Source organism: Ixodes scapularis, unplaced genomic scaffold (assembly GCF_016920785.2).
Source record: "Ixodes scapularis isolate PalLabHiFi unplaced genomic scaffold, ASM1692078v2 PGA_scaffold1__304_contigs__length_218370807, whole genome shotgun sequence".
NCBI lineage: Eukaryota > Metazoa > Arthropoda > Arachnida > Ixodida > Ixodidae > Ixodes > Ixodes scapularis.
In genome coordinates, this window is record NW_024609846.1 from 109,240,203 (window position 1) to 109,251,430 (window position 11,228).

The following is an 11,228-nucleotide window of genomic DNA, read 5'->3' on the forward strand; positions in this document are numbered from 1 at the left end:
AAAAACAAACCAAGCTGCAAGCTCTCGGGCCACCGTATTTCGGGCGGTTTCAGGCCTTTAGGCTTTCGGAAAAACATCGAAGAACGTTCTTGAAGAAACAAAGTGTCCCAGGTGCCGGCGTGCCCATAGAGCCAGCTGTGGGTTTCAGTCTACTTGGTGAGTACTTTTCCAGCCCTTTCTTTTCGGAGCGTGTATGGCGTGTTCTTGTGTGTGCAGGCAGCGTGAAAGCGGACGTGTGCGGTTCCTTGTCGCTCACATTCTTTGCGCATTGGATGACCCTCAAGCTTTTTCCAAGGAAGTACCGGAACCGACCTGTCACGGAGCGAGCAGTCAAATGGCGGGAACAGACCCAGAGGCAAGGTCCCACGGGGGCGTGGGGCGCCGAGCGAGGCGCTTGGTGAGTGATCGGGGAGCTTTATCTCGAAGATCGGTGTTCAAGGCTCGAGTCCTGCAAATCGGGTGGCGGCTTGGTACCACCTAGCTAGGCGGTGTGTTTTGCGGAACCCATGACTGCTGAAGGTACCAGTTTGCGTCCTAGCGCTCGTATTTGCACCCCGTTTGTTTCCACTGTGGGAGGTCGGATCCAAGTTCGATTTTCGTCCTGGGAAACTACTCGAAATATTGCGTGACCTGCGCCTTTGGAAGTACCGTCTGTATTGGTGACGTTGCTTGCGAAGAGTATAAGGAGTTATTTTTCGACTGTAGCACGGGCTTTTTATACAAAGTGCTGTATATGTAGCGCTCATTTACTAACCCTCTGGCAATACTTTATTGTGAAGGTCGGGAGAAACAAAACGCGCATTGAGTAGTGCCAAAGAAAACAGAAAAAAAGGTGTTCCAAACAACTTGAGGAGACCATGAGCTGATTTTCGAGCTACTGCCTCCTCAGCTTTCCTCCTCAGTTCATAAGCAAAGTGAGAAATCATGTGGTTTTATTTCACTGGAACCCAAAGTTTTCGCAGCAATCTGAGAGTCAGCGAGAACAAAACCTTTGATAAAATTCACGCTTTACATTTTTGCAAGCGCCAACAGCCAAAAAGTATAAATTACGTGTAAGCGATTGAGCGAGCGAAGAGACAAGCAATGGCAACCATTTTGCTATCACTCAGTTTCGCGACAAGGTAATCGCTTGAAAGCGACGGGAGCAAGCAGTCAAGTAATTGAGCGACATTTTCTAGAAATCCAAAAACCGAGCTACAGTGACAATTCTCAGTTGCTCGTCTCGTTGCTTGCTAAACCGCTTACATGCGTTTCAGCATTTATTGTGCGAATGCGAGAGACACGTGCCACGAGTGAGTGCTGTGTTGCCAATCATTTCATTTAATTTATTTTCACCTTAAGGGCATGGTCAGGATTCGCGCAGTGTGCAACTCGTGCACTGGCACTTACATGCCATTGTTACACAAATCAAGACAAACAAGAAAAGGAAGCTCATTAATCATACATAGTGGCAGTAAAATACTTTTACCAAGAAAAATTAATCCGTAAGCTTGCCAGAAATACTTCTGGGATTACGATGGTGGATGGTAGGCTGTTCCAGTCGCAGATGGCTTGAGAAAGGAAAGACTGATTGAATGCGTTTGTGGAACTGGAAATACAAGATGATGTTCATTCCGGAGGTGATAAAAAAGAGTTCTTGAGGTCGGGGCAATGATAGTCGACTTTATGAAGGAGGCAGAGGCGAGATAGCTTTATGCCGAGCTGCAAAGAATTCACTTCCAAGTACCTCTCCTTTCAGGGCTATATTGCCATTTGCTTACAAGTGCTGCATGGGCCTCGTGCACTGGCACTTACACGCCAGTTCCAAAACTAACACAAACACACCAAAGGGTTTTAGGCGGGTTAGCCATCCTACAAAATGGTGCTGCTCAATTAATTTATATCAAGTTCAAAATGAACAGCACTCTTCATTGATGGCTGATTCATACGACGAACTGATCCACACAAAGGAGCACACTCACAAACGACAGGCAGGACGTACCAAACATGTTCGCGGCCCCACACTGCTGAGAAACTCTAACATTGTGCGATCACACTGTGGCACAGTTGTCCCAGATCGAAATCAACATTTTCTACTTTAAAAAAAGAACTCTGCGCCACTGTTATGTGCAGAGGGAGACTTAACACAATGATAGGCTTAGTGCGAAGCACGATTAGCTTTACTAAACAAAGTCATGATAAAAACACAAGCGTAGTCCTACTCGAGGAGACTTTGGCGTAGAAGCGACGAAGTCCTGGTCTCGCCACGGGGCATTTGGAGACGCCTTCACTCACTCCGTGCTTGCGCCTTCAATACACCACAGCCACAAGAAAGTAGGGGTGCCGCGAACTTTTGGCAAACCGGATTTTTAGGTCGAGCATTTGGGGTTCGGCTGTGTCAAACCGGTTCGACAAATCTTCAAAACTTTTAACCAGATTTGACTTGTTCGACTTTGTGGACAGCGTGGCAACACCATGATACAAGCATGTCTAGGTCTACAAAAATTTGTTTTCACTCAAAAGGTTATTTTAATTTTATAAACAGTTGCAAATAAAAGAAACTAACTCTAACTACTGAAGAAGTTAATAACTTACTTTTTTGTACTAATAGGTGCTGCCCTTAATTCATCCCTTAGCCATCACCATCCAATCCGAAGCCAACTGGCCAGCATGTTGCGCGTGCGAACAACAGTCAAACATTTTTCTAACTTTCCGCAAGAAGTTGGAAAAAGTCGAACCTGGTCAAACTCGAACGTCGGCTGGTTTGCGACGCCCCTACAAGAAAGGTCTTGCTGGCTGAACGGTTCATTGGAGATGCAAAGCGCTTTTCTGTCGTGCTAGACACGATTTGACAGAAGCTTTTCGACGCAGATGAATACCAGAATCTGCACCGTGTCAGCCCGGCAAAGTTCCTCATACCAACGTTTTTGATATGAGAAATGGAATGAAAGAATGTTTTGTGGCAATAGTTGGGGTCATTTTGCTTTAAAAGTCTTACTTCCAATTTTCAGAAAGGCACAAGCATTGGAGACCAGCTGCCTCCACAATCATGCCCCCCCTGCTTTCCTGGTAGTTGCTGTCAGTGAGTAACCTGAGCCTTTGTCTTTTCTACCTTTCTAATAGAAATGAATGGTTCTTCTACACGTGTTAAAGTGAGAAGTATGCTACTGCTATGTTTTTCAGTTTTGCAGTGATGTGATTGCTGCGCCAATTGCGCTAAACTGCGCCAAGGGGCTAACTCTGCTACATCCTGCTACATTTCGCCAAAATATGGCTAATCTGCGCCAAGCCTGCGCCAAAAGACCAATTTTGGTCGCCTTTCAAAAACGAAACTAAGCTGAGAACTGTAATTGAGCATGCGTGAGCTAGGCGGCACAAGACGCCGCCCGACACAAAGTATCCTGCATCAATCGTCTATTCGGTCTTGCATGCTTTTTTCCGCCGTTCGCGTTTCACGCTCTCGTCTTCTCGGAAATCTCGTCTCGCGTCTTTTTTACTTTTTCTTTTTTTAATTTTTTAGTGACAGACGCGGGCGTGTGCGAACGCTCCGACGTTAATTAGTGTGCCGGGTTCCAGACATGCCGTCATGCTGCGAAACAATACCACGTTTTTGCGCGGCGAGAGTTACTTCGTGAGCTGAAGCGCTCGCGCGACCGCAGTCGCCGTGGTCGCGCGACGTCGTGTGTTGCCGTCCCCACGTCACTGCAGATGTGGCGCTTTCTAAACTGAAACGCATCGACATTCCTGCTCTTGTTTAAATCATACGCTGCTATAAAAATCCCTCTTTAACTCAATGTCTCCTTGGCGAAGTTTTGATTACCTAGGTTTCTCTCGGTGGACTTTCTTTCGAGAGGGACCCCGGTACGTGGAAAATCTGCCGCGAAAGAAAGTTGATGACGAGAAGTGAGCAAAAGCAAAGAAAGCAATGGTCTGCACGCTGAACCCGCACACCGCGCTTGTTTGTCTCGAGTTCAGTCGTTGCACAAGGCGGCCCAAGAACTTTCAGACCCTGATTCGCAGTGTCTTGCATCGATACGCTCAGGTTCTTTTTTTCTGTGTATTTAGCCTGTACCTCGCCTGCCGGCCTGGCAAGCACGTGCCGCTGTACTGTTTATTGTCGTATGCTGGACAGTTACATTTTGCATACTATTTGGGAACCAGTTGGCGACGGAGCGGAGTAGCATGGTTTCGGTTTCGGTCGAACAGCCGTTGTCTCCGCTCGCGCGACGAAGCACGTGTAACTGCAAGCCTGCCGAAGTTGCCCTCACGTGCATGTGAACATGATTGCACTAGAGGCACCAGCCGGGACGCTTGCAATCTACTGTTTTACGTTTGCTTACTTTTTATAAAAATCTGCCACGTCGGGAACCAGTAAAACAATAGCAATTATTTTTTTTTAATTGCTCGGCAACGCCTACAGCACTGTATAGACGCTTTGCAGTAGCTGTGCATGGACGCCGCCATAACTGACCTTCAGTTTTTGTTTCCTCCTATTTCGTTTATTTGACTACATCATTACCATAGCAGACCAGGTTATTGCCATATTAGATTCAACTGTGTCCTTTTCTAAAGCATCGGCCTTTGTAGAGTCTCGTCAACTACCGTTTCAGTTGCTCGGCATCTCGGTAAGACAAGAGAAGCTCAGCAATGGCGCCTGTAATTTGGCGCGTCTGTAAAGCGTCTATACTTGTGGGATGTCTCAGCAGCAAAAACACAAGCAGCGAATTCCGCCCCAACACGTCACACGCATCACAACACAACACAAAGTACCCTTCGTTTGTCCAGCACTTAAAACAACTATTTATTTTTCTAACAGTATATGCTCCGAAAGTCCCTTTTTCTGCTCCGAAACACTGTTTTGGCTGCTCCAAAAGTCACTTTTGCTGCTCCAAAACACTGTCTCGGCTGCTCCAAAGGCCACATTTGCTGCTCCAAAACACTGTTTTGGCTGCTCCAAAAGGTGCTCCAAAATGGCTTAGGCCAATCACATCACTGGTTTTGTAACCCTTTATTTCCTCAGACCAAAAATTTTTCTTTAGCTTGGTTCAGATGCCCAATACATTCATGGAATATTGTGTCCAGAAATTTCAGTTGTGCGTTGTCTGTATGTTTGGGGGTGGGGGGGGGGGGGGAGTTTACTTCGCTGGTTCATTTGGTAGACAGGCCGTTGTGAGAAAGAGAAGTGTAGATAAAATACAAGTGCAAGTTTTATTATGAAAACCTTTTAATACGGGACTGATGAAAAAATTAGAATATGAAACAATATGACGTCCTGTCTTCCTCTTTCTTGTTACTTTCTGTAACCTAGTCTTGTGACTTAGAATCATATACTACTACAAAAGATTCAATGACATGGAAGGTACTGCAGCTCCTTAAACCCTTAAAAAACACATGCAAAGGAAAAAAAACATATTTTTTATTAAAAACAGCCTTGATGGAAAAAGATTGCTTTAGAACAAATTTCCAACGAAAAAATACAATTTTTAGAGCTATATTTATGGCGCAAAACGAATTTGTAGTTGGCGCCCGTGAGAGCCGTCGCTGGTCATGTGTTAGACCTGTGCACCGCCGCGCTGTGTCGCCGAAGCCGCGGAGACCCGCTGCCGCCGCATGCTGAGCACTGTGCGCTGCCGCTCCAATGCATTTCTCCACGGCGGCGCCGCCGTCGCCGTGCAAGTTTGTGTGCTCTGGGGTGCCGCCATTGTCATCTTACCGGTGCACAGGTTTATCACGTCTGCTTGCGCTTTTTCAGGAGCTTCCTTTGAGCTCTAAAAGAAACTTATTAATCTTTGTTTTTTGTTGCACTTCAAACGAAGATGAATAAGTAACTTTTCGAGACCATACGAAGCAACCGAAAGAGTGCAAGTACCGTAGAATACCGTGCATCCGCCCACACCACACTAAGCGCCCATTCCCAAATTTGTAGGATCTGAGAAAATACACAAAGTACATTTATATGTAAAATCGATGAGTGAAGAAGGGCCCATCCCCGATTTTTTCACGATTATCTCTAAACTTTGAGTGGGCGCTTGCTCGGTATTTTGCGGTACCATGTGACAAATAGCGGCCAATCACGTGATAAATAAGGGCCACTTCTCCGCGGTGCCCGCGGGCGCCAACTACAAATTCGTTTAGCGCCGTAAATATAGCTTTAAAAATTTTTCTTTTTCGTTGTAAATTTGTTTTATGACTTCCTTTTCCTAATCCGGCTGTTTAAAAAAAAAGTTTGCTTTCTTTGCATGTGTCCTTTAACTGTTTTAAGCAAGCCTAGCTCTTCCACCTAGAGCCGTTCCCTAGGCGTTTAGGAGGAATGTAGCACGTCCACGCATCCTACCTTGCCCCTTGGCTGTTTTGGACGTCCCAGGCCCGCTCCGAGCTTATTTTGCGGTGCAGCTGAGAGACGGCAGCACGCATTTTTTTATTGTACACGTTTTTAAGGATAGCGACCGATTGTGGAGGCACGTGCGGCCCAAGCCGCACAAGCTTTCAAAAAGGAAAAAAAAAATTAGGATGAAAAACTGTAAAACAAAAATTTGGTTAAGTGGTTAAGGTGAATATTGTGCGACATCATTATGCAGTTTCCTTGTTTCTTCGAGAATATCTAATTGGATACGAAACACATTTTCATGACGTGCAGGCAACGTCAACAAAAATGTTAAGTGATTGCAGACTCCGCAGTCCATCTGTGGCTGATTTACACGACGTGCTAATCCGCGGATGGGTTTATCACGTGACAAGACGTCCATGGAACGTTAGTCCCCCAAGCGCATCCACACTAAGGAGACGAGCAGGCGACAGCGAGGACATACTATACCTATTCGCAGCCTTGCACTTTTGCAAAACGCCTACATCGCAGTGTGGCACTGTTTTCCAAGAGCAGAAGTGATGTTTGCGACTAGGATCACGGTGCTATCATGAAAAGGAATCGTTGTGTGCCGCTGTTACATACCAAGTGGGCTAAAACATAGTGGCAGGCTTAGAGCGAAGTGTCACTTACTTTACTAACGACATGACACAAGTATGATCCTGCTTCAGGAGGCTTCAGCATCATAGCGATGAAGTCCTGGGGTCGCGGAGAGGCATTTAGAAATACCTTTACACACTGCTCGCTTGTGCACCACTCTTCAGCACAAGCCATAAGAAAGGTCTTGCTGGATGGAAAACTGGGTGGATCTGCAGGAAAGATTGCAGCATGCTAGGCGAGTTTTGACAAGCTTCTTGACACCAACCCAGAGCAGTACCAGGACCTGTGGCGTGTCAGCCGGGCAAAGTTCTTGCAGCTTCTTTCACGCGTTGAGATTTAAGAGTGGCGCGACAAAGCAATGATCCACTCTCTTTGTTTGACTGATTTGAAAACAAAAATATTCGTCAGCTGTTGCTACTCTACCATAAAAACGCTTTTCGAGTTACTCACTTGCCAAAAATCTGCGATTAAGAAGGCACTCTGCCCTTTCAGTATGGGTGTCCGCGGACGAGGCACAAATCTCAGGAATAGCCTACATGATGGTAACTTGACAAATGGTGCACGGATGAAAATTGCAATTCGATGTATCGTGTGAATTTGCCATTATTTGGCAATTATCCTAATATGATCAGTTGATCCTAATTAAGAAAGAACAATTGTTCTCTGAAACAATGTAATGAAAGGAGGTTTTTATAAATAATGCCTGCTCATAATGGAAAAGGCTTGGTGGATCAGAGACTTTCCATAGATCGGATATTACGAATTGCAGGCGTATGCTTAATTGAGAGAAGAGTAAAAGTACAGGCAAGGGTGGTGAATTGCATACATAACTAAACCTGAGACACCGGAAGAAGGACGCGAAAAAGAGAACATCAAACACAACACGTCTCAACCACAGCTGCATTTTTTTTTACTTCTTAGTCGGTGGGTTGACTTTGGCAAGTGTGGGAACGTTGAGGGCAGTTCTTTTTTCCCCCTTGCTGACAATCTGGGGGTGTGACTTAGTGTGAGGGTTCTTGGCATTGACTGTGGTGTACCCCTATAAAATGGTGCGGTTTTAGTATGAACCTGCAGCTGTGTTCGAGACATTATGTGTGTCGTCCTCTTTTTTGTGTCCTCCTTTTTCCTTCTTCCGGTGTCTCAGATTTAGTTATATATGCTTAATCCATGCTCAAAGTGAAGACATGAGCTTGTGCTGGCATTGCCAACCTTGTGTGCATGGTCTATGAAAAGTGCTTAATGATTGTGGTTAAGAGAGAGGAGTTTCTGCTTTCAAGAACAACATGGGGTGAATGGAAAAGTGTTCTCACAAACAATGAATTCTCCGGGTTACCCACTCAGTCTAACGGAAGGATGTAGGATAAGCATTTTGAAATCTTTAGGATTTGCCAAGGGATAAAAAAATAAATGCACAGAAAAGTAGGGGGAGGAGAATGGCACAAACATTTTGGGGCTTGTGTTCTTACATTTGAATTTTTTGTGCAGGAAGCATTAAGGCCCGTTCACACTCTTGCAACCGAGTACGACCGTGAGAGACGAGACCGGTTTTCAAGCCACTTGCGATCTCTTAGGACCAGCTGCGTTCTGGCGCATCCCGTCCTAAGAACTCGCAAAAGGCTTAAAAACCGGTCTGGTCTCTCTCGGTCTTACTCGGTCACAAGAGTGTGAACGGCACTTTACTGAAACAGCACTTCAGTCCTGGGGGCAATAAGTCATTGCTAGTCAATACCTGATTCCACTGATGCATATCAGGCAAACACCTCTTAAAGGGCCCCTGGAAAAAAAAAAGTTTTTTGAACAGTCTGATAAGGACACTCGTGCCAAAAAAATTAATTTTATGCGAAAATAATTAATTTTTTAGAGCAATATTGACGGCAAGAGATTTATTTTAAATTCTGCGCGCAAAGTCCATGACGTCCCGGAATGGTAATTCGCTCTCGCCACCTCAACACGAAGGCGAAGCTGATCTCCCTCTCCTCTACTCGCTTGAAGTGCCCAGAGGAAACAGGTGGAAAGGAGGTGACTACCGACTAAATTGCGTCTCGCGCTGTCAATATTGCTCTGACCAATTTTTTTTCACGTAAAATTAATTATTTGACACGTGTGTCCCAACAAATCTGTTTAAAAAAAACATTTTTTTTTCAGGGGCCTTTTAGTGAAACAACTTTGCTCTCATTGTTCTAATTTAACACTATTGTGGGAAATGACTCTCAGGAAGCATGGACTGCAAAATTCGCACGTGAAAAGGATTGGTAATTTTTAACAAGATGTTTTGTCTCTTCCAGTTGTACCAAAAAGTGCATAAGGGGTGGACGTTACTTAACTATCATTTCAATCCTGGGGACATAGAGTCATTGCTAACCAGGGCCGGTCACTGCTAGCCAAAACAAGACTTCATAGGTGCATATCAGGTTAGTACTTTTTTCTGGTATTTATTTTTTTTTATTTTAACGAGACAACTTTGAAATGCACAACAGTAATTCTTTCAGAATATACATAGTTTCTAATTTCCAGAGAATTGAGCTCATCTTTCTGAAGTTCCAAATCAAAAGCACAGGCTGTAACCTATTTTTGCCAAACATCTTGCAGTTTTGTTGGTTTGCTTTTCATAATGAACGATTCAACTACGCTGGTGCAAGGGCATCGATAGATTTCTGGAACCATTAAACACAGATGGAGCACCTTATCTGGTGTGTGGTTTGTTAAAGGGATACTGAACCGAAATTTGAATTTCGCGAAATAAGGCTCTAGAAGCGTTGAACAGGACTCTACGAACTCCAAAACATTACTCTTACATCAATATCTCGAACAGATCGCTGCACTTTTGGAAAAGAAGGGCACGATCAAGCGAGGTCTTTGACATCACTGTCTTCCGGGAGAATTTGAGAATGAGGGGAAGCGGCCTCGCTTCTCTCCTCCTCGCTTCGGTTCACCAGCTTGACACGGGACGTAGCGAGAAGGAGAGGGAATAAGAATTGTGACGTGCCTTGTCTCGTCGGCCTCCTCGGCCGGGCACTTCTTTTCTAAAAATATGGCGATCCGTTTGAGATATCGCTGTATGAGTGATGTTCTTGGGTTTTGCAACGTCCCGCCTATCTGGCCAGCCTTGTTTTGCGAGTTCAAAATTTCGGTTCAGTATCCCTTTAACCTCGAGGTGTATGTCCTATGCCTTCTTCCAGGTGCTGGGCATGTTGAGTTTGCAATCCTTTACCCTTACTCCGAGTGCAGCAACTATACTCTGTGTTTCACGATAACTTGACGAGCTGCGGAGGCTGCGGCCTTCCCGACCCAATAAGAGCGTTGAAGCAAGGCACGTGACAGCAACCCCATGGTTGAGGTCGCTGTCGAATCGCTTGGTTGAGATTGCTGTCGAATCGTTTTTACGAATCGCCTACAATTGCTGAAAAAGTAGGTCCCGTAAACAATTCCGGTAAAGTGTAAACACATTGGAATCTATATGGAGATCCCACTGCATCGCGAAAATTAGAACCCGCGAATTATTTCAAAACTTCAGCTTCGACCTTAATTGCGAAATATGGAGCCCACGAAAAATAGGTCTGCAGTAAGCACAAATAAAGTTATTTCCTTATGAATTCCAGGATTTGAGTGTTTCTGGCTTACATTTGTCTAGTCTAAAATAAAATTTTGTGCTTAATGGACTGCAGGGATGATTTACTTAACTAAAAGTTCCTGTTCATGCATAGAATAATTTATTAATTATACTATACTAAGATTATGTGGCTACACTTCCATTAAAGGTGTAGGGAAACGAAATTTCAGCGCTCATTTTCTAGCTTTAATGTGTTGCATGTTGCACCCTAACCTCAAAATCACCAGTCTTCCGTTGAAAAGCACAAGAAAACTAATTTTAAAGCTAAATAAACGACTTTCAATGTGCACCTGGTGGATGCATTCTGTTATGATCGGCCACCCAGAGAGCAGGTTCGGCTTCCTGGCAGCGCCATCGACCTCCCATCGACTGACCAGAGTCTCGGGCTCGGCATTCTGGCGCCGCCGAACATGCCGACCGACGCGGCGTGGGTGGGGTGCAGCTTCTGAGCGACGCCGAGCGGGCCACCCGGCACAGCGGGAGCTGACCCCCCTGACACCCCGCTGAGAAACAGAGGCCCGCTTCCTCGGCCTTCGGACCGGGTACTAGCGAACGATGGAGACAAGTGGAGACGTTTGGGTCTCGGCGTATGATCGGGACAGCTGCCTGCTCCTGCGTTCTTCTGGGAAACGGGACGAGAGGGATGCTTGGACCGGGGTGTGACCACGTGGGAGG

General features: G+C 45.4%; 1 long non-coding RNA gene across 1 annotated transcript; it reads left to right on the plus strand.

The window, feature by feature from the left end:
* Positions 1-241: 241 nt before the first annotated feature.
* Positions 242-10,918, plus strand: LOC121835962. The gene is made up of 4 exons (XR_006077731.1): positions 242-397; positions 2,991-3,061; positions 9,229-9,354; positions 10,879-10,918. It is a non-coding gene; the product is annotated as an uncharacterized LOC121835962 (long non-coding RNA).
* The last annotated feature ends 310 nt before the right edge of the window (positions 10,919-11,228 follow it).